Below are 27,386 nucleotides of genomic sequence, written 5' to 3' on the forward strand. Positions count from 1 at the left end.
GCTGGGACTCTACCACACAATCTCAGCCAATAACAGCACAGGAGGCGTGCCTCTTCCAGCCAATAACAGCACAGGAGGCGGGACTCTACCAGCCAATCTCAGACAATAACTGAGCAGGAGGCGGGACTCTATCAGCCAATAACAGAGCAGGAAGCGAGACTCTATCAGCCAATAACAAAGCAGGAAGTGACACTCTATCAGCCAATAACAGTGCAGGAGGCGATACTCTATAAGCCAATCTCAGCCAATAAGTGCACAGAAGGCGGGACTCTACCAGACATTTTTGTCCAATCCCAGTTTAGGGGGTAATCACGCTATTAGCCAATCTCAGCCAATCTCTGAACAGCAGGCATGTTTTACCAACCAATCCCAGTGCAGTAGGCGGGATTCTGCTGTTTAATCTAAACACGTTCTATCAGCCAATCCCAGCGCAAGACGCGAGTCTCTACGCGCCAATGCCAGCCAATCGCCGCACGGCGGGCGTGGCTTACCGCAATACGGGTGCGCTGGAGCAGCCCGGGCTGCGTGTGTGGCTCTGGCCGGGAGTAGTCGCGCCTCTGCGGGCTTCAGCTCAGCGGAGCTCCGCTCGGACAGAACCAGGACAAAAGGGGAATCAGACACAGCGGGAATTCAGCGTCCTCAGGCGGGCGAAGGAGACTCGGAACCCCGCGGCTGGAGGTAGGTTTCCCCGGGCTCTGAGCGAGCTGCACCGCGGTGTGAAGGTGTGAAGTTGGTGGTCAGTCGGAGGGGAGGCGAACTTTACCGCCTGCCTGCTGGAGCGGACGGAAGGGGGCGAAAAGTTTCGATCCAGTTTGGGTGCGTGTGTTTGTTTGTGAAGTCGGAGCTCTGATCACGATCCGAGCGCGAGTCGAAACCTGTGGCTCGCTGGCGGAGCTGAAGTTGGCTTCTTTCTCCAATTTTCCGTTCCACCTTAAATGGTGCGGCTGTTACATTCCGGCGCCGACGAGGCGCCCGCGTCTGACTGCGGGGCCATTTAAGGTGGAACGGAACATTTCTTCTTCAGTAACTTACACTGCACTTCGGCTTCTCTTTCACTGTTACACGGCATTCAGGGCAGTGTGGGGTCTCCGAGGGGCGCGCGAGTAGGGGCACATGAGCGCGTGCGTGTGTGTACACCTGTATGAGTGAACCTGTGTGAATAAACGTGTACTTCAGTAGGACTGTGTGTACATAATGCAGCTATATACCTCTGTCTGTCTGTCTGTTTATCTGTCCATCTGTGTATCCATCCATCAATCTATCTATCTATCTATCTATCTATCTATCTGTCTATCTATCTATCTATCTATGAATCTATCTATCTATCTATCTATCTGTCTTTCTATCTGTCTATGTATCTGTCTATCTATCTATCTGTCTGTCTGCCTGCCTGCCTGTCTATCTATCTATCTATCTATCTATTTATCTATCTATATGTCTGTCTGTATGGAAGTCTCTGCAGTAAGGCCTTCACTCTCTCTCTCCCTCTCATGCTGTAATTAAGCTGTAGATATGCTGTAATTAAGGTGTAATAGAGCTGTAGTAGATCAGCAATTTGTGTTCAGTTGAACAGCCTCTCTAACAGCAGGTGCTGATGGTGATTTGGGGTCCAGCTGATTGAAGGATAAACAGATCAGTCTTTTTCTGGAGGTTCTTCTCTCGTCACTGTTACACAAAGAGGTATTTTAGCGGAGTAACTTGGCGACACCTGAACGTCCTGCTCTTCACACATCAGCCTGAAAGATCGGCCCGACCTGAACATCTGATACCGATCCGTTTAAAACCCACACCTAGTCTGAGCTTAAAGGACACGGTGAGCTTCTCATTATCTTTACTCAGCTTTATCTGTAATCCATAAAGTGGATTCATAACTTTTCTAGCTATGTTCAGGTCTGGAACCCAGACGATCAGTGTCGTTTATCAGTACCTTCTGCTTCTGCAGTGTAAACAGGAGTACAGATCAGTGATATCTGTGTATTTCTCCACATTCACTTCTTCTCCAAACATCTCACATCCTCCAGAATCCAGAACAGATGTTAGGGCAGGCTGCACACGAGCGCTCGCCCACTGAAAACAACCTCTGACTTTAATGAGCTCAGGTCAGTAGTACAGCACAGCTGACCACTGGCTGACCACCAAGGCTGAGATATCCAGCAGGAGCGTCTGGAGACTGGAGGCCAAAGGTTTCCTGTTAAAGTGATAGTTCTGTGAGAATCTGCAGCTTTTCCACTGTCTACCCCCAAACGAAGCACATCAGCCAGGACTTGTTTGGCGTCTGAAGTTTGCTTCTTTGGAGCTACGAGGTTAATGTAGCTAACATGTAGTAGAAGGTAATACCCCACCAATTAGCATGGTGCTAACTGTAGGCCTCAAAGCATTAGGGCTGTTCAGTAGTCGATATTAATAGATAATAGTGTCAACCCACATAAACACCTCAAATCACTGATTTCCCAAAATTTCAGCATAACTAAGTGGTTAAATGCAAACGGAGCGGTTTGGTGTGAAACGCTCTATTCTAGATAAACTTACAGAGTCAGAACTGTTCACAGTGGTGGTGATAGGAACCAGACGTCCACCTCTAAAAGCTCCCTCACAAAAAGTTCCTACAGTAAATGGTTATGAATTCACTGCCTGATGACTGAGACACTGTTTTATGATAGTTTAGAGAACTTAAACTCCATTCATGGTGGAGGGATACATGCAGGGCGCTGTGAGGCAAAATAGTCCCCAAAGAAAACTTATTATTTCAGATTTTCCACTATTTTCCATCATCAACATTCCATATAAACTCAGAAGACTCGTGTAGGTTCACTGGTGGTTCTGGATAGTAAATAAAATGTCTATATTTGTGTTGTAGCCATGGCGACCCCTGGTTCCTATCACCACCACTGTAAAGACATCTGAGCCATTTCACACCAAACCACTCTGAATCTCTCTGTTTACATCTCACACACTGAGTTATGGAGGAATTTTTGACATATGGGTGGACTTCCCCTTCATCCCTTTAAACTGTAGCAGTTTATTCAGTTATTGATCTTAAGGCTGAGTCAGTGCTGTGAATCACTGGATAATGGCTGAGAAATGTACGTAGTGCAGTTATAAGGAACTGAGAAAATCAACATGTGATGACTGAGGCCTGCTGTTAGCACCATGCTAATTGGTGGGGCATAAGCTTCCATTACCTGTTAGCTACATTAGCCTCCAGTGCTAAAACTAAAGCAGCACCAAACACCAACATTTTCAGTGAAGTATCGTTTTAAAAGAGAACCTTCTGCCTCTTCACCAGACGCTCCTGTTCGTTATCTCAGGCCTGGTGGTTTTATTCTTCAGGCTGTTTCTGTTAGTTTGTTTTCGGGGGGCGAGCGCTCGTTTACAGCCTCTCCTAACGAGTTTAATCTGGAGAAGATGTAAAAACACAGATATCACTGATCTGTACTTCTGTTTAGACTGTAGAAACTGAAGGTAATAATAAATGACACATATCGTTTGGGTTCTAGACGTGGAAATGTCTAGAACAGGTATTAATTCCCTTTACAGATTGTAGATAAAGTTCAATTAACACAGTCTGGGTCTGATTATGTTAAGTATCGGTATCAGTATCAGTATCAGTATTGGTATCAGTATTGGTATTGGTGTTGGTATTGGTATCAGTATTGGTATTGGTGTTGGTGTTGGTATCAGTATTGGTATTTGTATCAGTATTGGTATTGGTGTTGGTATCAGTATTGGTATTTGTATCAGTATTGGTATTGGTGTTGGTATCAGTATTGGTATTTGTATCAGTATTGGTATTGGTGTTGGTGTTGTATAGTATTGGTGTTGGTATTGGTATCAGTATTGGTATTGGTGTTGGTATTGGTATCAGTATTGGTATTGGTATCAGTATTGGTATTGGTGTTGGTGTTGGTATAAGTATTGGTATTGGTGTTGGTATCAGTATTGGTATTTGTATCAGTATTGGTATTGGTGTTGGTGTTGGTATAAGTATTGGTATTGGTGTTAGTATCAGTATTGGTATTGGTATTGGTATTTGTATCAGTATTGGTATTGGTATTGGTATTTGTATCAGTATTGGTATTGGTATTGGTATTTGTATCAGTATTGGTATTGGTGTTGGTGTTGGTATCAGTATTGGTATTGGTATTGGTGATGTATTGGTCAGTCCCTACAGAAAGCCTTAATATTTTCATGCACAAATAAGAGAATTGTGACAGATTATTGCAATTAGCCATGATTAACTACGCAAATTATTTTGATGTTTGTGATCAAAAACACAAATTAATGTGATTAACCATGCAAATTATCTTGATTAACTACACAAAATAATGTGATTAATCACGTTTAACTATGTGATTGATCGCAACTAACTTCACTTATTAATGTGATGGTGACTAACTGCACGTATTAGCACAATTAATCGTGATTAACTGCACAAATTAATGTGATAATCATGATTAACTTCACAAATTAGCGTGATTAATCGTGATAACCACACACATTAACATGATTAATTGTGATAACTACAGAAATTAATGTGATTAATCACAACTACACTTGTTAATGTGATTGCGACTAACTGTACAAATTAACACGACTAATCGTGATTAACTGCACAAATTAACGTGATTAATCATGATTACACAAATTAATGCGATTAATCATGATTTACTTCACAAATTAACTTGATTAATTGTGATAACTACACAAATTAATATGATTAATCGCGATTAACTTCACAAATTAATATGACTAATTACTTGTTAATGTGATTGTCACCAGCTGTACAAATTAACATGACTAATCGTGATTAACTGCACAAATTGATGCGATTAACTATGCAAATTAATGTGATTAATCATGTTTAACTACAAAATGCAATTTCACAAATTAATGCAGCTAATCATGATTAATTATTTTAATCCTAATAATCCCTATTAAGTACATTTAAGCGGCAGAGCAGAGCGACAGTAATAGCTGTGGGTAACGAGCAGTAATGAGCTGCAGGTCGTTAATCAGACTCTGTCTTTACTCTGAACTCTGAGTTTTCTGCTCTTTTGGGTTCCAGCCTTTAATAGCAGTGAGTCACTGGCGGCGTAATTTTGGAGACGTGCTATTACGGCTCTGAGAGTCTCGGTCTCAGAGCCTCGTCCTGCGCAGGGTTTTATTTAGGCTGAAGTAAACCTGGTCATTTTGGAGGCGTTCTTGTTGTCTCTGTCGAGTCTATTCTGGGATTCATGGCTGGTTTTTGTTCTCTTTGTTCGAGAACGCTTTCTCCAGCAGGAGCTCCTGAGCGCGGCTCTGTGTTCTGGCTGTAAAACTATCCCCGTCGGCCTGCCGAAGCCTGTCAGGAATCTGTAACGGAACCATTCACTCATCCACGTGCACGCTCCTGCTCACGGATACGCCCGACTTCACACGCCGAGACCTTCACACGGCGAGCTGCAGCTGCCCAGAGCATCAGACAGCAACGTTTACATGATTTAATCATTGAATAAACAAATTCACACGCAGCACATTCAGTTAATACACTCGTTCCCAGATACTGAGCACAAATCGGTCCAGTAGCTTGATAAGGTCGGCACCCCACTGACTGTCTGCCGCTGCTGGTCCACCCTCGGACCACCCAGATTACTGTCCTGCATACAAGCTCTAACTAGTTTTTAATCTTCTCAAACAGATGATGAAATGCACAAGGACTTTTATTTTGAAAATATACTACAAATATAACAAACAACTGAGGGAGGAAAAATAATGACTGGGTCTGATTTTAAATGATTCTTTAGAAATTGTTGCTGACTCTGAGCTGGATTAACATTATTACTAATCTAATTTACACAGTGTAACTGAAGAAATGAAGGAAGGAAAATCAGTAAACTGGACTGTGAGGGAAAAATGAGTGATGATCAGTGGGAATTTTATCCAATACTCTGCTTAAACACTGGTGGGCCGCACAAAAACGCTGAGCAAAACGGCAGTGGACCACCAGCTTTGCCAACAGTGGTCCACTATCTTCTTGCTATCAGGGTCAGCAAGACTACCAGCTACATTACATCATTCTGCCATGTAGAGTCGTCTGCTATGTGCTAATTAGCCTATATTTGCATCTTTGCACTGTTTTTATGTCAAAGGTGAGGAAACGTAAGAACCCACATGGATACGCAGATCATGCTGACAAGGCAGAACAAATAATCAGTAGCTATTTTCATGTATTTTATGATTCCTGCTGTATAAAACCAGCAGCTGTGTGCTGTTTATCCTACATTTGCATCTTAGCATTGTTTTATATCAAGAGAGGAGTTAGCTAGCAGCGTTCAGTAGAGCAGGTTAAAGCAAAACAAACATTAATGTTTTTATGTGACGTATTGTTCTGGCTGTAGAGTCGTCTGCCAAGTTTTAGTTAGCTTTTGTTTTCATCTCTGCATTGTTTTTATATCAAATGAGCAGAAAATGAATAACCTAGCTGCGTACAACAGAGCAGGCTGAAAGCAAAACAGTAATGTTTTTATATGACGTATGTTTTTATATGTCATTGTTCTGGCTGTAGAGTCGTCTGCTAAGTTTTAGTTAGCCTTCGTTTTCATCTCTGCATTGTTTTTATGTTGAGAGAGCAGAAATGTAATTACCCAGCTGTGCAGATCGTGCAAACAGCACGCTAACAAAGCAGAACTAAGTATTAGTAGCTATTTTTCATGTATTTTAACGTTTCTGCTGTCTAAAACCATCAGCTGTGTGCTATTAGCCTACATTTGCATCTTTGCATTGTTTTTTATATCAGGAGAGGAGAAAATCGCTAGCGTAGCTGAGCACAGTAGAGCAGGCTGAAAGCAAAACAAACATTTAGTAGCTGATATTTTCATGTGTCATATTGTTCTGGCCATTTAGAGGCATCTGCCAAGTTTTTATTAGCCTTTGTTTGCATCTTTGCTTTGTTTTTATGTTGAGAGAGCAGAAATTTAATTACCTGGCTGTGCTGATTGTGCTAACAGCATGCTAACGAAGCAAAACAAAGTATAAGTAACTAGCATAGTTCATATTTCATCAGTTCACGTGGATCAGGATACAGCAGGCCAGAACAAAACAAACAAATAAGACAGTGATTTCCGGATGTTGTATCATCTGCTCAACATATGTTTATGCTTATGTATAACTTTTAGGTTGAGAGAGATGAAATTAATAACTCAGCATAGTCAGCTGAAATTATGTCGTTTGACGTGATCACGTGATGCATTATCCGCGCTCTGATTGGCTGCCTAATGGAACTTGTTGTACGAATCTGATTGTAGCTGCAGGAGGATTTACGCTACGCAGAAACATGTCGTTTAAAGTTTTACAGCGTGACAGTTTTACAGTGTAAATCCAGCCTGAGTGGGTTTATTGTTTAGGTTTGGTGGTCTCGCGCTCGGAGGACGAGTAGCGACAGCTGGAGTTTAAGACCCCCCAACACACTCTCACACACACTCACACACACACACACTCACACTCACACTCACACACACACACTCACAAACTCACACACACACACACACACACTCACACACACTCACACTCTCACACACACTCACACACACACACACTCACACTCACACACACTCACACTCACACACACACACACACACTCACACACACTCACACACACACTCACACTCACACTCACACACACACACACTCACACACACTCACACACACTCACACACACACACACACACACTCACACTCACACACACACACACACTCACACACACACACACACTCACACCTGGACAAAATCCTTCAGTCTAGACAGCTCTGACCACACACACATAGACATAATAGAGGAGAGAGAGAGAGAGAGAGAGAGAGAGAAAGGAAGAGAGAGAGAGAGTCAGAGAGGAAGAGAGGGAGGAAGAGAGAGAGAGACAGAGAGATGAGAGAGAGAGAGAGAGAGAGACACAAGAGAGAGCAGTACACAGAGAGAGAGAGAGAGAAAAGAGAGAGAGGGCTATATATATATGAGCAGTACAGAGAGGTTCTAGATACATCCCTGACTGTGAGAGTGGTGGTCTAAGCAGGTGTGTGTTAGTTGTTAGGGATGAAAAACTTAATGTCTGTTACTTGATCCAAACGTCCATGTTAGGCCGGAACGTCCAAACCTCGTTCACCAGCGTCACTATTAGAAACCCCACAGGAGCGCTAGCGGGAATGAGCATCAGCACAGAGGTTCTTGATTTTGGGCGGAGCATGAAGGCCTCACTGTAATATCACTGTACATGCTGAAACGAGTTACAGACACAGCGGCTCCTCCTGTCTGACTGTTCTGTGATCAGGTCCCGTGTGTGGATCAGGGGCTCATTCCCGTGTGTGGATCAGGACTCGGTTCCCGTGTGTGGATCAGGGCTCATTCCCGTGTGTGGATCAGGACTCGGTTCCCGTGTGTGGATCAGGGCTCATTCCCGTGTGTGGATCAGGGCTCATTCCCGTGTGTGGATCAGGGCTCGGTTCCCGTGTGTGGATCAGGGCTCATTCCCGTGTGTGGATCAGGGACTCGGTTCCCGTGTGTGGATCAGGGCTCGGTTCCCGTGTGTGGATCAGGACTCGGTTCCCGTGTGTGGATCAGGGCTCATTCCTGTGTGTGGATCAGGGCTCATTCCTGTGTGTGGATCAGGGCTCATTCCCGTGTGTGGATCAGGACTCGGTTCCCGTGTGTGGATCAGGGCTCATTCCCGTGTGTGGATCAGGGCTCGGTTCCCGTGTGTGGATCAGGACTCGGTGAGCCTCATTCTCACAGCTGTATGACATCATTTGTCTCCTCTCCTCCATCAAAGCGAGGTGTTGTTTTGGGTGGGCTGTGTTTTCAGTGGAAACTCAGAGTAACCGAACGTCAGCCTGGCTGTGTGGAGGTTCTGCGTGTTTAGTCATCTAATAACAGCTCCTGTGTTCTCTAACTAACTGTTAGAAGCTTTAAAGCTCTATAACTGCACTTTTACTGCAGTGACAACACGAGAACTGGGTTTCTTAAAGTGATAATTTGGCCAAATTACCTCAGATGCAGCGGATCAGCCGAGACATGTTTGGTGTTTGAAGTTTGCTTCTTTAGTTTCACTCTGGAGCCGCACTGCAAAAAAGAACGTCTTAACAAGTGAAAACTTCTTAATTATAGTCAATAAATCTAATATCTCTCATTATGAGACTGTTGTAAGAATATTATAAGATTATTCCACCTGTTTCTGTACATTTTTACTTGTTTTCAGTGATTTTATCTGGTGAAAGTGTCTTATTCTATCAGCAGATTAGTTTAGTTGTTTAGAGAAATAATGAAGATAATTTTGCTCATTTCAAGAAATAATGATTAAAACAAGTAACATGATCTGCCAATGAAATTAGACACTTTCATAAGTTAAAACTGCTTAAAAACAAGTAAAAATGTCTAGAAATAAGTTAAATAATCTCACAATGTTCTTACAACAGTGTCATAATGAGAAATATTACATTTACTCACTACATTTAAGATGTTTACACTCACTAAGATGTCATTTTTTGCAGTGTACAGTGAAGCCATAGATATCAGCCTGTAGATACAGCAGCTCTTTTGTTCACAGCCTCCAAACTTTTTAATTTTAATTCATTTTAATGATTCCACATACAAACCCAGTTCCAAAAGAGTTAGGACAGTATGTGGAAGGCTGATAAAAACAGAAAGCAGTGGTCAGTAAATTCTGTTTTCAGTTCAGCACAACACATTATTCAGTGTTTTATCCTGTGAACTTTACTGTTTGTTGTAAATATACACTCACACCAAATTTGATGCCTGTGACACGTTCTGAAAACGTTGGGACAGGAGCATGTCACCCCCTGTGTTCCATCATCTTTCCTTTAACAGCACTTCATAATCATTTAGGGACTGAAGAGACCAGTTGATCCAGTGTAGAAAGTGGACGTTTTTTACCATTCTTTAGTTATGTAAGTCTTCAGCTGTTGGACGGGGGGTTCATTGTTGCACTTAATAACACGCCACACGTTTTCAGTGGGCACCCGCGCTCTCTGATTACGCAGCCATGCTGTCATTCTAAACAGTTAAATTACCTGCTTCACATGTTTTTGTTTTTTTTTTTTCACAGTGTTTCAGTCTTAAATTTCAGAACATGTCGCAGGCTTCATTTTCGGACTGAGCGTATATTTACAAAAAACAATGAAGTTGATAAGATAAAACATTAAATATCTTCCTTTGCACTGCTTTAGTTTAAATAAAGATCAAAGTAGATTTATACATCACTGTTTTCTGTTTTTATTTGCACTTCACATACTGTCCCAAATTTTTGAAACTGACTTTGTATAACATTTCCACCACTAAAATCATTATTAACAACAGCAGTTTATACATTTTTTATTTACTCTACTGTGATTAATTCCTCTGGTAATTATACTAATCATTTCAGCTGTTATATAACATGTGCTGTAACATTTGCAGGATGTTTCTTGGTGTGTCATGTTGAAAATAAACATGAGCGTCCCTGAAAAAGACGCTGTCTGAAAGGCAGCATATGTTACTTCAAAATGTGTTCAGTTTTAATGGAGCTTTCACAGATGTGCAGATTACCCACTAATACACCCCCCTGACCACAATATGACAGACGCTGAATTTAGAACTACCATTATTTCCATAAACAATCTGAAAGGTTGACTTATAATACACGTTTCCACTGAGCATCAGTCCGTTTTAGATGAGCTGGAGCCCAGAGAAGTCGGCGGCGTTTCTGGATGTTGTTGATATGTGACTTCCACTGTTCAGAGTACAGACTTAACATGCATTTGTGGATGCAGTAATCACTGGTGTTTACCAGAAACGGTTTATCAAAGTATTCCTGGGCTATGTGGTGACATCATCACAGAAACATACTGGTTTTTAATGCAGTGCTGTTCAGGGGTCGAAGGTCATGAGCATTAGGGTGTGGTTTTGGCCTTTTTTCCTTTACAGAAAGGGACATTTCTCTGGCTTCCCTGAATCTTTTGATTAAATTGTTCACTCTTCACGCTTCACCTCTCACTGGAAGCCCAGAGAACCAAACTGAAGCCCTTATTTTGAACACTTTCTCAGAAGAACCAGTTCACTGGAAACGACAGTGACGCTCAGATTAGCTGAAGGTTGAAGAGGACGAGCAGCTACAAGATGGATGGAGACAATCAGAGGAATCATGAAGCAGACATTCAGAAGCCTGAAGACCCAAACAGAAGACAGGACATTCTGGAGAAACACTGTCCATGTGGTCAGCAGGAGTCGGAAACTAGCGTAGTCTTACTGATCTGCAGCTGTGGTTCAGTTCAGATTGTAAACGGCTCCCTGGCTCCTGACGGTGATCCAGGCTCTGAAGATGTTCCGGGTTGTTTTTATTCTGAAGCTGTAGCTGTTCTGGGTTCGGCTAACGAGCGTCTCGCTGTCTGAATCAGCTCCTCTGTCTCTGATACAGCCTGTATGAGTCAGAGTGAGTGGAGACTGAAGGCTGCTCCACATTTCCAACACAAATTCAGGCTTTTCTCTGTTTTTGTTGCATGCATCACGTTTTCATCACGTTTTCCCAGCCACCTCCTCGATGTGAAGATATGTTATTGTCGTTGGGATTAATTACGTCACGATAGAGGTGAGGACGTGCAGCCGTATGACTGGAAACCTCACCAAAATACCCAGCAGGCTTGTCCAGTGTGGTAGGTTAGAGGCGTTGGGCAGTTTGAGGAGCTGGTGTTGGTTTGTAACAGTGTTAAAGTTTAATAGTAAACTTACTTTTGTGTTTGAGGCAGATGTGTTTCAGTACACAGTATTAGCATGCTAGGAGCATAGCACGATACAAACTCACACGATACACAATACATATCGCAATATTTGGACACAGACAAAACACACGAGTAGTGGGTACTGGTTGGTATAGTGTAGTGAGTAGTGCAGTGTGTAGTGGTTGGTGTAGTAGTTGGTATAGTGTAGTGAGTAGTGGTTGGTGTAGTGGTTGGTATAGTGTAGTGAGTAGTGCAGTGTGTAGTGGTTGGTGTAGTAGTTGGTATAGTGGTATAGTGTAGTGTGTACTGGTTGGTATAGTGTAGTGAGTAGTGCAGTGTGTAGTGGTTGGTATAGTGTAGTGTGTAGTGGTTGGTGTAGTAGTTGGTATAGTGGTATAGTGTAGTGTGTAGTGGTTGGTATAGTGTAGTGTGTAGTGGTTGGTGTAGTGGTTGGTATAGTGGTATAGTGTAGTGGGTAGTGGATGGTATAGTGTAGTGTGTAGTGGTTGGTATAGTGTAGTGTGTAGTGGTTGGTGTAGTAGTTGGTATAGTGTAGTGGGTAGTGGATGGTATAGTGTAGTGTGTAGTGGTTGGTATAGTGTAGTGGGTAGTGGTTGGTGTAATAGTTGGTATAGTGTAGTGTGTAGTGGTTGGTGTAGTAGTTGGTATAGTGTAGTGTGTAGTGGTTGGTATAGTGTAGTGGGTAGTGGTTGGTGTAATAGTTGGTATAGTGTAGTGTGTAGTGGTTGGTGTAGTAGTTGGTATAGTGTAGTGTGTAGTGGTTGGTATAGTGTAGTGTGTAGTGGTTGGTGTAGTAGTTGGTATAGTGTAGTGTGTAGTAGTTGGTATAGTGTAGTGTGTAGTGGTTGGTATAGTGTAGTGTGTAGTGGTTGGTGTAGTGGTTGGTATAGTGTAGTGTAGTGGTTGGTGTAGTAGTTGGTATAGTGTAGTGTAGTGGTTGGTGTAGTAGTTGGTATAGTGTAGTGTAGTGGTTGGTGTAGTAGTTGGTATAGTGTAGTGGGTAGTGGTTGGTGTAGTAGTTGGTATAGTGTAGTGGGTAGTGGTTGGTGTAGTAGTTGGTATAGTGTAGTGTAGTGGTTGGTATAGTGTAGTGTGTAGTGGTTGGTGTAGTGGTTGGTATAGTGTAGTGTAGTGGTTGGTGTAGTAGTTGGTATAGTGTAGTGTGTAGTGGTTGGTATAGTGTAGTGTGTAGTGGTTGGTGTAGTGGTTGGTATAGTGTAGTGTAGTGGTTGGTGTAGTAGTTGGTATAGTGTAGTGTAGTGGTTGGTGTAGTGGTTGGTATAGTGTAGTGTAGTGGTTGGTGTAGTAGTTGGTATAGTGGTATAGTGTAGTGGGTAGTGGTTGGTGTAGTGGTTGGTGTAGTGGTATAGTGTAGTGTGTAGTAGTTGGTATAGTGTAGTGGGTAGTGGTTGGTGTAGTGGTTGGTGTAGTGGTATAGTGTAGTGGGTAGTAGTTGGTATAGTGTAGTGTGTAGTGGTTGGTGTAGTGGTTGGTATAGTGGTATAGTGTAGTGGGTAGTGGTTGGTATCTATACTCATATAGAATGTATTAGCGCACAAAATATATTATTGAATATGTGATCTTATCAAGATTTAAGATTTATTACGATTTTCCTAAAAACAGTTAACATTTAAATAAAAGCACATTCACTATACACTTAAAATGATGGTTCTTCAAGGGTTCTTTAGTAAAGAAAATGGTTCTATATAGCACCATGAACACTCGAAGAACCCTTTACATGATTAAATGGTTCTTTGCATGGTGAAATGATTCTTCAGATTGATGGAGTATGTGCTGTATATAGAACCATATACAGCATATTCTCCATCAAACAATATTCTTTATAGAACCAAAAAGGGTTCTTCTATTATACAATAGAATATTGTTTATTTTTAATGAAAGAAAGCCTTTTTGGTGCTGTATAGAACCATTTTCTTTACTAAAGAACACTTGAAGAACCGTCATTTTAAGTGTGTAGAAGGAATTGATAATCCTGATTTGTTTGCTATAATATATTATTCTGTTGCGCAGAGTACAAACCAGCTTTGTATCAGCTTTGGAGCAGTTTAGTTCACCACAGGATGAGATAGCAGTGAATTCTGAAAACAGAGTCATTTTCTCCTCAGAGGTATCAGCTCAGACTCAGAGCTCCTTATAAGGGTGTGACGCTGACTACAGAATGATGCCCGACCTCAGAGGCTGATATTCGTTTGTGAGTATATGATGAGTGTGATCAGTATATCTAGAACACGGAACACCTGCATGGAACATAAAGAGAGATTTAAGCCCAGTCCCATTTCTTATTTTCAGCCCTACCCCTTGTTTTCGAGTGTTGCCCCTTGGAGCTGAGTTACAGGGTAGTGGTTGAGATCTTCCCTCTGAAATGGGACCCTCAAATAAAAAGAGCATCACTTCATTAACAGCTACCAGCGCTGCTCTGTAGGCGACCCTGCCAGTCTGCAGTGACAGCAGAGGAGGGTAAAGTTCAGCTCCTCACTGCTGGGCTTTAGTTACATATGATCTTCAAAGAGGGGGCAATTATTTATTATCACCCACCCCTAATTCTTCAGTGATATGAAGCTGAAGTCAGATATTCACCAGATTCTTGTTCGAATTTTCCAGTTCCACCTTAAATGCCGCAGCAGTTCTGATGCCTGAGGAGCCAAAATGTACCTGCTGCGCCATTTAAGGTGGAATGGGAAATTTAGCTAGTTAGCTACTGAGACGTCAGCGCTAATAGCGATTTTTAATGCTTGTTATGAGGAAAAGGACCATAATACACTGAAACAACATCAAACTAAGATATGATATAATATGATGGTTATTGTTATTTTTTAACAGAGAAAATTCTCACATTTGTGTGTTTCTTTGGTCTCTTGTTCTCCATCTCGCCGGTTTTTCTTTTTTCCTCATAACTCTCTGTTTGGAGTCTCTGAAAATCCTCCGTTTGGAGGGTCATGTAGCCCCAACACTTCACCCTCCCCCTCTATCTCAGTAAGAATCGGGACACCCTACCCCTAGACATGAACACGCAAAACAGAGGGGTGGGGCTGAGTGGTGGGGTGAGGGGTGAAATAGGATTGGGCCTTTAGATGATAGAGAGCCTGTGAACAGTAACAGTCAGCGTGTAGTAATCGTGTAAACTGCATAGTAGAAATGCAGCTGATTGGACGGCAGCTTGGCATTTCATCATATTATGTTATTCATCTGTTTTTACCAATTGTTTGGTTTTTTTTAATGTTTTCCTTTGTAAAGAGTTTTTTTTTGTACATATTAATTTAAAGAGATTGTGCTGATAGTATTCAGTCTTTTTTTTAAATGTGCCTTTTTATAAACGTAAATATTGTGTATCATGTGTAATTTCACCAAATCACTCACCTTTTTTGAGCTCCTCTAATATAAGCTGCATTTCTACAAGAGGCACTGTTCATTTCTTCGCTACGCTACATTTTATAACCAGTTTTTAAAATGCTGTATTTTTCATGCTTTTGGCGTTAAGCAACATATAATTCCATATTCATGCATTTTCACTGAAATTACTTAAAATTCCATAACTTGGACTAATCGTTCTTTATTTAATGCAGTGCGATATGTAAATGTGGATCTAAATAAACTGCAGTATGAACTAAAATGAAACTGCATTGGCCTTTTAGAAGCTCCACAGCCCACATCATAACATTCTTCCTCATTTCATACCTCCAATAATGAACTGCAGATAGACTGTAAGTATTCGACACACGTCCCAGTCATATTTTACGCTCTTTCTCACATTAGAACAGGTTTCTTTGCTCCGTATGTTGCCGAGGCCGGCGAGAGGCCACTCCAAAGAACCTTTTTTGTGAATATAAATCAGTCTGAGTGCAGAAATGTGTGCCAGAAAGAGGCCCAGCTCCGCTCTCTCCGTAAACGCCAGACAAAACAGGCCAGAATAAAGCTCAGCTTCACCGAGAGTCTGTAGATGAAGACTGCAGGAGTCCGTAGACACAGATATAGACGTTTTATTTACTCTCCAGAACCACCAGTGAACCTACACGAGTCTTCTGAGTTTATATGGAATGTTGATGATGAAAATAGTGGAAAATCTGAAATAATAAGTTTTCTTTGGGGACTATTTTGCCTCACAGCGCCCTGCATGTATCCCTCCACCATGAATGGAGTTTAAGTTCTCTAAACTATCATAAAACAGTGTCTCAGTCATCAGGCAGTGAATTCATAACCATTTCATGTAGGAACTTTCTGTGAGGAGCTTTTAGAGGTGGACGTCTGGTTCCTGTCACCACCACTGTGAACAATTAGAAGTTTCTCTAGAACAGAGCGTTTCACACCAAACCACTCTGAACCACTCTGAACCGCTCTGATTACATCTTAACCACTTAATTATGGAGAAATGTGGAAGATTTTAGGACCATTTTGTCTGAGGTTATGTGCGTGACTAAATGGTTCTTGTTTATGTTCTCCTTAGTTTAATGTAGGACATAAACACCATTGAAGCTTCATAAACACCATTGAAGCTTCATACGGCCCATATATGGAAACTCAACCGCACAGGTTTGAATTGTTCTTATGACGTCATGAGAACAAACAAATTTACATACTTACACCCAAACAGCCTACAGCAGTTTAGCTCCACCCATCAGAACAGAGCTCATTTACATGTCTCATATATCTGAAAGGCACAGTAACAGAATCAGCCTGTGTAACTGTGAGGGATAAAGAGAGGCTGGACAGTGACCATGTAGGGTGGGGTACAGTAAGATCAAGTAAACTGTAGTCATGTGCTTAAAAACGGTTCTAGCACCAAAAAGGTTCCTGAAGAAGTAACGTTCAGAAATAAGTGAGGGTGTCTGGGCTGATCCACTGCGTGTGGGGTGGGGTGAGGGGTGAAGACCAGGAGCTACGTTTTCCTCAAAGCTATTTAAAGAACGTTCTGAACTTGGCCATCGTGGAATGTTGCACAGTTGTGTTTTATTGTGTTTTATTGTGTTTTTTTTGGGTTGGTGTGGTCTGTTGTGTTGTTTTGTGGTCTGTTGTGGTCTGTTGTGTTTGTTGTGGTCTGTTGTGTTTTTTGTGGTGTGTTGTGGTCTGTTGTGGTTTCTCAGTCAGTGCTGTGGGGCTTTATTGGGGAAGTGTTCACCTGTGTAATGGGCTGTTTTTGGCGTGCGCTCAGAGCTGGGTTTGGGAGTTCTTCCTGCTCCCTGCGGTGCGGTCGGGTTACTCCTCGCTCTCCTCCCTCATAAATCTCTTATCTCCTCCATCAGAGGAGTGGGTGAAGGAATGCCTGTCATCTCTGAAGAGCTTTCAGAGAGCATCGCAGGTAAAGGAGCGAGAGAGACTCGCTCTGGGGAAGTTATCTAAAACAGCGCCATCGCCATAGTAACTCAGGAGCGGAGCTGCGGAGAGCGCTCTGCAGCGTTAGCGTTAGAGCCGTATGGAGCGGAGTGGAGCGAGCGCAGTAGCCGATGGTGATGTTTGTGATGAGCGTGAGTTTGATTACACAGCGCGTCGTTCAGCACTTAATTACTGTTTTTACCCAAAACAGGCTGCTAAACCCAGAATCACCCACACAGATAAACAGGCATGCAGTCGCACACGGAGCTTCAGTCTGCGCTGCTCAGGAACACAGCTACACTCAGAAAACAGTGTTCAGAGCTTAGATATTCACAGCAACTACCTTCAGATCTGTTTACACCCAGAGCGTCAAAACAGACAGCAATAAGGTGGATATAAACAAAACCGTCACTTATAGGGTTCTGTTGGGTGGAGTCTGCCCCAAACCCTGACCTCTAAACTTACACTACTGACAGTTTAAACACTTCATTCAAAAAATGTTTTAGTCAGTGGGCGGAGCCTTATTTTAGCTACGCCCCTGCATTTTAGAGCAGGAAGTGAGGCTGCATCCCTGTCCCTCATGGCCACATGGTGAGCAGTTGGATCCCATTGTTTTGAAGTAAATGAGTCCCAAAGTCTGAAAATCAGTGTGGAACATTAAGAATCGTCATATTTTCTGCAGTTCAGCACTTTTTAGTGTTTTAATGTAGAAATATGATGATTTTCTGTGTGAACAGCTGTTCAAAGCTGTGTTTCTCGTCATGTTCTGGCTTTTCTGAGCTCAAAATGAGCTGAAATTGTCACTGAAACAGTCACTACTGAAACATATGGTACAGTTTGGTAGAGTTATGATTGTTTTGGTAGTGAGAAAATATAATGTTTAATCATTAGTTTTAGTAAATAAATGCTTTACGTTGAATGGGCGGGGCTAAACTGCTGTAGGCAGAGTGGGCGGAGCTAAACTGCTGTAGGCTGAGTGGGTGGGGCTAAACTGCTGTAGGCTGAATGGGTGGGGCTAAACTGCTGTAGGCTGAATGGGTGGGGCTAAACTGCTGTAGGCTGAATGGGCGGGGCTAAACTGCTGTAGGCTGAGTGGGCGGGGCCAAACTGCTGTAGGTTGAATGGGCGGGGCTTAACTGCTCAGCGTCTCGGTGTGAATTCGGCTCTTTTCTGACTGCACGTCTGTCTGATAAAGTTCAGTAGATCTGTGATCACCGAGCCGTCTGACCTGAAGAAACCTCCCTGCCTGCTGCAGATCTGTCATCGGCTGATCTGGCCTGTTTACAGAGCCCACACAGGGCCATCTTTACTCTCAGTTCACACTGTGGAAAAAGCCGCTGCGTGTTTGGAAAGGAAACCTGGGCTGAGTGTTTGGTGGAGGACGGAGGCTTCGAGGGTTTGTTTGATGTTTTCTTAGACTGTGTAAGCACTGTCTGCCTGCTACAGCGACAGTCTGGCAAAAAAGCTGCAGTCTCCTCCCTTCCTGCAGATGGAGTTGATCAGCCAAGACCTGTTTGAAGTTTGAAGTTTGCTTCTTTGGTGCTACGATGCTAATGTAGCTAACAAGTAATGGAAGCTTATACCCCACCAATTAGCATGGTGCTAACTTCATCCCTAAATCATCACATGCTTCCCTCAAACGTGTTGGTGAAGTAGGCCAACAGTATCTCGCCTCTTAGGTGAAGTTAAGGAGGAACGAAAAACTAAAATACGAAGCTGCCAAAAAGGGATCCAGCATTAGCTGGATACAGTACATACTAATAACATGCTAATAACAGCACATGCTAATAACAGTACATACTAATAACATGCTAATAACAGTACATGCTAAATTACAGTAGATGCTAATAACAGTATACGCTAATAACAGTATACGCTGAGATACAGTACATGCTAATAACAATATATGCTAGGATACAGTACATGCTAATAATAGTAGATGCTAATAACAGTATATACTAATAAGAGTAGACGCTAATAACAGTATACGCTGAGATACAGTACATGCTAATAACAATATATGCTAGGATACAGTACATGCTAATAATAGTAGATGCTAATAACAGTATATACTAATAACAGTAGACGCTAATAACAGTATACGCTGAGATACAATACATGCTAATAACAGTATATGCTAGGATACAGTACATGCTAATAACAGTATATGCTAATAACAGTATACGCTAATAACAGTATACGCTGAGATACAGTACATGCTAATAACAGTATATGCTAATAACAGTATACGCTAATAACGGTATACGCTGAGATACAGTACATGCTAATAACAGTATATGCTAGGATACAGTACATGCTAATAACAATATATGCTAGGATACAGTACATGCTAATAACAATATATGCTAGGATACAGTACATGCTAATAATAGTAGATGCTAATAACAGTATATACTAATAACAGTAGACGCTAATAACAGTATACGCTGAGATACAGTACATGCTAATAACAATATATGCTAGGATACAGTACATGCTAATAACAGTATATGCTAATAACAGTATACGCTAATAACAGTATACGCTGAGATACAGTACATGCTAATAACAGTATATGCTAATAACAGTATACGCTAATAACGGTATACGCTGAGATACAGTACATGCTAATAACAATATATGCTGGATACAGTACATGCTAATAGTACATGCTAAAATACAGTAGATGCTAATAACAATATATGCTAACAACAATATATGCTGAGATACAGTACATTCTAATAACAGTATATGCTAGGATACAGTACATGCTAATAACAGCACATGCTAATAACAGTATATGCTAATAACAGTACATGTTAATAACAGTACATGCTAATAATAGTACATGTTAATAACAGCACATGCTAATAACAGTATATGCTGAGATACAGTACATTCTAATAACAGTATATGCTAGGATACAGTACATGCTAATAACAGCACATGCTAATAACAGTATATGTTGAGATACAGTACATTCTAATAACAGTATATGCTAATAGCAGTATATGCTAATAACAGTACATGTTAATAACAGTACATGCTAATAACAGCACATGCTAATAACAGTATATGCTAATAACAGTACGTGCTAATAACAGTACATGCTAATAACTACATGCTAATAACAGTATATGCTAATAACAGTGCATGTTAATAACAGTACATGTAATAACAGTACATGCTAATAACAGTATATGCTAACAGTACATGCTGAGATACAGTATATGCTAATAACAGTATATGCTAATAACAGTACATGCTAAATCAAATCAAATCAAGTCAAATTTATTTGTATAGCGCTTTTTATAACTGATGTTGTCACAAAGCAGCTTCACAGAAATCTAAGAGTATATGCTAATAACAGTATATGCTGAGATACAGTACGTTAATAACAGTATATGCTGAGATACAGTACATGCTAATAACAGTATATGCTGAGATACAGTACGTTAATAACAGTATATGCTGAGATACAGTACATGCTAATAACAGTATATGCTGAGATACAGTACATGTTAATAACTATATGCTGAGATACAGTACATGCTAATAACAGTATATGCTGAGATACAGTACATGTTAATAACTATATGCTGAGATACAGTACGTTAATAACAGTATATGCTGAGATACAGTACATGTTAATAACTATATGCTGAGATACAGTACATGTTAATAACTATATGCTGAGATACAGTACGTTAATAACAGTATATGCTGAGATACAGTACATGCTAATAACAGTATATGCTGAGATACAGTACATGTTAATAACTATATGCTGAGATACAGTACATGTTAATAACAGTATATGCTGAGATACAGTACGTTAATAACAGTATATGCTGAGATACAGTACATGCTAATAACAGCACATGTACAGAAAGTGTCAGTACTCATAGCTTAATATACTAATATACTGTACTATAATGTAATGTACTCAGTTTAGTAACATTACAGTAGGTAACTTGCGCAGCTGTCCATACGTGTCCAGATCCTCGCTGGTAGGAAGGTTTGTTTGAAGCCTGTTGGCGTGTTTTTGATGAAGTGACCGTCGTCTTATCTGCTCCAGTCTGTGATCTTAATCAGTTTCCTCATCGCTCAGTGTAAACAGTGGGCGTTACTGTGGTGTGACGATGGCTCAGTGCCAGTGAGGAACCACATTAATCCCTGAGGGTCCACCACTCCAACATCTTCACTCCAGCTGTTCCGGCTGAGTCTCCTGCTGCTTCCATCGCTGTGCTCCCTGAAGCAGCGTGTTTATGCTGATGTAAAGGATCTTCCGGAGCCGTTTCTGAAGTCTAAATACTGTGGTCAGTCTGTAAGTGGTTCTCTCCAGATACAGCAGACGCCTGCTTTCATTTTAAAGCCGTTTTGCTCTGAGCCATTTTGCCCCGCCCCCTTTCTGAAAATGTTCTATGTAGCATTTCTACTGTTACAAGCTTGACATCAAAACAATGAGTCCGTTTACATGCCCTTAATAATCTGATAACTGCAGAAAATCAGATTTTGTCAGTAATCTGATCAACGCATTTACATGCACTCAATAATCTGATAACTGCAGAAAATCAGATATTGTCAGTAATCCGATCAGCGCGTTTACATGCACACAATAATCTGATAACTGCAGAAAATCAGATTTTGTCAGTAATCCGATCAATGTGTTTACATGCACTCAATAATCTGATCAATGCGTTTACATGCACACAATAATCTGATAACTGCAGAAAATCAGATTTTGACAGTAATCCGATCAACGCATTTACATGCACTCAATAATCTGATAACTGCAGAAAATCAGATTTTGTCAGTAATCCGATCAATGTGTTTACATGCACTCAATAATCTGATCAATGCGTTTACATGCACTCAATAATCTGATAACTGCAAAAAATCAGATTTTGTCAGCAATCCGATAAACGCGTTTACATGCACTCAATAATCTGATAACTGCAGAAAATCAGATTTTGTCAGTAATTCGATCAACGCGTTTACATGCACTGAATAATCTGATAACCGCAAAAAATCAGATTTTGTCAGCAATCCGATCAGTGCATTTACATGCACTCAGTAATCTGACAACTGCAGAAAATCAGATTTTGTCAGTAATCCGATCAATGTGTTTACATGCACTCAATAATCTGATTACTGCAGAAAATCCGATTTTGGCAGTAATCCGTTCAATGGGTTTACATGCCCTCAATAATCTGACAACTGCAAAAAATCAGATTTTGTCAGTAATCCGATCAACACGTTTACATGCACTCAATAATCTGATAACTGCAGAAAATCAGATTTTGTCAGTAATCCGATCAACACGTTTACATGCACTCAATATTCTGATGACTGCAGAAAATCTGATTTTGTCAGTAATCTGATCAATGCATTTACATGCTCTTGAGTAATCAGATAATAGGGAAACTCCAGGTCTACATAAGTCAGATAGTAATCAGATTTTTGAATTATGATGTTTTTTATGCATAAAACTACACAGACGTTATCAGTGGAGCTCAGTGGGGGGAATAAAAGAGAGATGTAGAATGTGGGACCTTTAAATTGAAGCCCAGTAGGAGATCTTAAACGGCTTTAAAGGCCCAAATCCAGCACTTTTCTTCAGTTTTAGTGCACACTAATAACAGTACATGCTAATAATGGTACATACCAGGATACAGTAAATACGTATATTTGTATACATATTTGTTTGTGTATATGTACACCGATCATAACATTATGACCACCTCCTTGTTTCTACGCTCATTGTCTCAGTGTCCAGTCACTGTCCACTCTATTAGACACTACTACCTTGTCAGTCCACCTTGTAGATATAAAGTCAGAGACGATAGCTCATCTGCTGCTGCACAGTTTGTGTTGGTCATCCTCTAGTCCTTCATCAGTGGTCAAAGGACGCTGCCCACAGGACACTGTTGGCTGGATATTTTTGGTTGGTGGACTATTCTCAGTCCAGCAGTGACACTGAGGTGTTTAAAAAGTCCAGCAGCACTGCTGTGTCTGATCCACTCAGACCAGCGCAACACACACTAACACACCACCACCACATCAGTGTCACTGCAGTGCTGAGAATGATCCACCACCCAAATAGTACCTGCTCTGTGAGGGTCCATGGGGGTCCTGACCACTGAAGAACAGGGTAAAAGGGGGCTAACAAAGTATCAGAGAAACAGATGGACTACAGTCTGTAACTGTAGAGCTACAAAGTGCACCTATATAGTAAGTGGAGCTGATAAAATGGACAATGAGTGTAGAAACAAGGAGGTGGTTAGAATGTTATGCCTGATTGGTGTAGAAATGTGCATATATATGTGTGTGTGCGTGCGCGTGTGCGTGTGCGTGTGCGTGTGTGTTTGTGTGTGCGTGTGTGTGCGTGTGTGTGCGTGTGTGTGCGTGTGTGTGTGTGTGCGCGTGCGCGTGCGTGTGCGTGTGTGTGTGTGTGTGTGTGCGTGTGTGTTTAGTAAGCACTAAGCGGCCACAGATCTTTATTCATAATATGGCCTCATATTTGGAGGGCGAGGCTGCTTCTTGTGGGGGAACAACTTCTGGGCACACCCTCAAGCCTGCTGTCCACTCTGTGTGGGCTGGTCAGTGACCTCTGACCCGCATGTGGAATGCAGCGAGCGGCCGCTCCGACAGTGGCTCTCTTTGTGCCCCCGCCCCCCCCCCTGGCTGCCTGTGCCAAGTCCTCCAGAGGAAAAAATAAAAACGGAAGAGCAGAAAAAAGAAGCGGAGAGAGGTGAAGAGGGAGAACAGAGCCTTCGTGCGGCCGCAGCGGCGGCTCCTGTTGCCGTGAGAACGGAGAGGAGGCTGCTGGGAGTGTGTTCTGAGTCGGTGCTGGCTGGTTTGTGTACGGTCGGAGTGAATGAAGCTAAACGGAGAGCTTTGAGCGTAATTACTGGGGTTCCTTCTGTTTACGGCTTCACCGGACTGCAGCGCCGAGCGTCAGTGTGGGCCACGAGCGCAGGGTCACTCACAGCCGGGGGGGGTTCAGTCAAAGGGCCCGTATCGGAGAAAGAGTCAGATGCAGCTTGTAAATGTTGTTAAAGTGTCAAAACGCTCGAAAAGTCTTTGGTTCAGAAGCGCAGTGAGGAAGTTGGCGTCATGCTCTCTGACAGGGGCTCTTTAAGTCCGGTCCCCGTGAGACGCGGCCCCGCCCTGCTGGGGCCCTGTTTGTTTTGGTTTCCAGTGTTGCCTCCGAGCTGAACACAATGAGAGCTGAGCGCTAAACTCTTCAGCACATGGGCTCCTTTTCCAGAACCTGACCTTTAACACCGCCCCCCTCCACACCCCCCACACTGACTCACTGCTGACCTGTCCTGACCCCTCGCTCGCTCTCTCTCTCTGTTCTTCCTCTCTCTCTCTGTTCTCTCTCTCTCTCTCTCTTTGTCTCTCTGTTCTCTCTCTTCCTCTCTCTGTTCTCTCTCTGTCTCTCTCTCTCTCTCTCTCTCTCTCTCTCTCGCTCTGTCTCTCTCTCTCTCTCTCTCTCTCTGTTCTCTCTCTGTTCTCTCTCTCTCTCTCGCTCTGTCTCTCTCTCTTTCTCTCTCTCTCTCTCTCTCTCTCGCTCTGTTCTCTCTCTCTCTCTCTCACTCTGTCTCTCTCTCTCTCTCTGTTCTCTCTCTCTCTCTCTCTCTGTTCTCTCTCTGTTCTCTCTCTCTCTCTCGCTCTGTCTCTCTCTCTTTCTCTCTCTCTCTCTCTCTCTCGCTCTGTTCTCTCTCTCTCTCTCTCTCGCTCTGTCTCTCTCTCTGTTCTCTCTCTCTCTCTCTCTCTCTCTCGCTCTGTCTCTCTCTCTGTTCTCTCTCTCTCTCTCTCGCTCTGTCTCTCTCTCTGTTCTCTCTCTCTGTTCTCTCTCTCTCTCTCTCTCTCTCTCTCTGTGTCCTACAGTCACAGTTGTCATTAATAAAGCTCTAATAGTTGAAGGTAAGTGTATTAAGTGGCTCTACAGATTCACAGTTTTCAGATTTTTACAAGTTTTGCACTTTAAACTTAAACTGAAACCAACAAACCTCCTTCACTGTATTACAGTAGCTCCTCTGGAACGTGATGTGCTTTTACACAGCTGTACAGATGTTCATATCGTTCTGTAATATTCTGTATATAATAGTTATTATGTGTCGTCAGACCTGCGTATGTACAGATGTTCTCATATTCGTCTCCTTTCACACTGGTGTCTTATTCTTTATTGGATATTTATATTATTACTCCATAATATCTGTCATTGTGTCCCTGGTCAGGGCTGTGGTGTTACTAGGTGGTTGCTGTGACATCCTAGGTGGTTGCTAGGTGGTTGTCATGGTATCCCGGGTTGGAGCTAGGGTGTTGCTACGTGCTTGGTACGGTATCCTAGTTGGTTGCTAGGCAATTGTCATGGTACCCCTTGTCAGGGTTGGGGTCTTGCTAGGTGGTTACTATTTTCATGGTATCACAGGTGGTTGCTAGGTTGCTGTTAAGTGGGTTCTGTGACATCCCAGAGGGTTGCTGGGCTGTTGTCATGGTATCCCTGTTGAGGGCTAGGGTGTTGATAGGTGGTTGCTACGGTATCCCAGTTGGTTGCTAGGGTGTTGCTATGGCACCCAAAGTGATTGCTAGTCAGATGCTATAGTGTTCCTGATAGTTGCTAGAGTGTTGCCAGGCAGTTACCGTGGTATCTGAGGCGGTGGCTAGGTTGTTGCTAAGTGGTTGCCAAGCTGTTGCTAGGTGTTGCTAAGAAGAAGTAGTATACAGCTGGATAACAGTAGTGTTGTTAATAGGTGAGCCATATAACAAGGAATGGCAAATATGACAATATTTATTGTTATTGTGATAAATTATGTTACAATATGTTACAATATGCTTTTCTGAGTATATTGGAAATGTAACACAATTGGTGGTAATTAACACTGCTAATTATTATTTTGCTAGAAATTATATTGTAGTGTCACATATAAAAATACCATAATAATAATAATAATAATAATAAACTGTGCTAAACACCGTATGCTGTAAAAATCATGTAAAGGCGCTGTTGTTTACAGCCACCCCATCCCCAACCCCCACCCGGTGGGAAAGTCTGGTCTTATTCTGGTCCCAGCTCTGCCCTGCTGCCCTTTCGGTACAGAGCAGCTCCCAGGAGAGAAGAAACACTCAGCAGCTCTTATCACGTTCTACAAACACAGGCCACGTAGGAGCTGATTGTGTTTATAAACACAGGCCTGCAGCGCGGGAGGACCGCAGAGCTGGACTGGACGTCCAGAAACTCTGACCGTGATCTGTTTTAACATGTCCTTCAGCACCGACAGTTAATGATAATTATTATATACGTCTTCAGTTTACAGTCTTAAGGGTATTGAACCTTAAAGAAAACTAAGTTCCATCTGATTTAAGAAAACTGAAACGTTTCCTCAAACTGAGACTTTTATTTTCTAGCTAAAACTAGCTAACTCTGCTAACTTTGCTAACTAATTTTAATACTGTAATCAGCTAACATTAGCTAACTCTGCTAACATCTCTATGATTTTAACACTGTAAACAGCTAATGCTAGCTAACTCTGCTAACCGTCTCTATAATTTTAACACTGTAAACAGCTAACGCTAGCTAACTCTGCTAACATCTCTATAATTTTTACACTGTAAACAGCTAACGCTAGCTAACTCTGCTAACATCTCTATAATTTTAACACTGTAAACAGCTAACGCTAGCTAACTCTGCTAACATCTCTATAATTTTAACACTAAACAGCTAATGCTAGCTAACTCTGCTAACGTCTCTATGATTTTAACACTGTAAACAGCTAACGCTAGCTAACTCTGCTAACCATCTCTATAATTTTAACACTGTAAACAGCTAACGTTAGCTAACTCTGCTAACGTCTCTATAATTTTAACACTGTAAACAGCTAACACTAGCTAACTCTGCTAACCGTCTCTATAATTTTAACACTGTAAACAGCTAACGCTAGCTAACTCTGCTAACATCTCTATAATTTTAACACTGTAAACAGCTAACGCTAGCTAACTCTGCTAACATCTCTATAATTTTAACACTGTAAACAGCTAATGCTAGCTAACTCTGCTAACGTCTCTATGATTTTAACACTGTAAACAGCTAACGCTAGCTAACTCTGCTAACCGTCTCTATAAGTTTAACACTGTAAACAGCTAACGCTAGCTAACTCTGCTAACATCTCTATAATTTTAACACTGTAAACAGCTAAAGTTAGCTAACTCTGCTAACGTCTCTATAATTTTAACACTGTAAACAGCTAACGCTAGCTAACTCTGCTAAGTGTCTCCATAATCTC

General features: G+C 41.8%; 1 protein-coding gene across 1 annotated transcript in view; it reads left to right on the plus strand.

Moving 5' to 3' along the window:
• The first annotated feature begins 539 nt into the window (after nt 1–539).
• Nucleotides 540–27,386, plus strand: part of ppp2r3a (protein phosphatase 2, regulatory subunit B'', alpha) — a 158,296-nt gene continuing 131,449 nt past the window's right edge. The window contains exon 1 of the mRNA XM_036565447.1: nt 540–678. The gene's annotated coding sequence lies outside the window, so the exon portion shown is untranslated. The remainder of the gene's footprint in view (nt 679–27,386) is intronic.

The sequence above is a fragment of the Colossoma macropomum genome, unplaced genomic scaffold (assembly GCF_904425465.1).
Source record: "Colossoma macropomum unplaced genomic scaffold, Colossoma_macropomum, whole genome shotgun sequence".
Classification (NCBI taxonomy): Eukaryota; Metazoa; Chordata; class Actinopteri; order Characiformes; family Serrasalmidae; genus Colossoma; species Colossoma macropomum.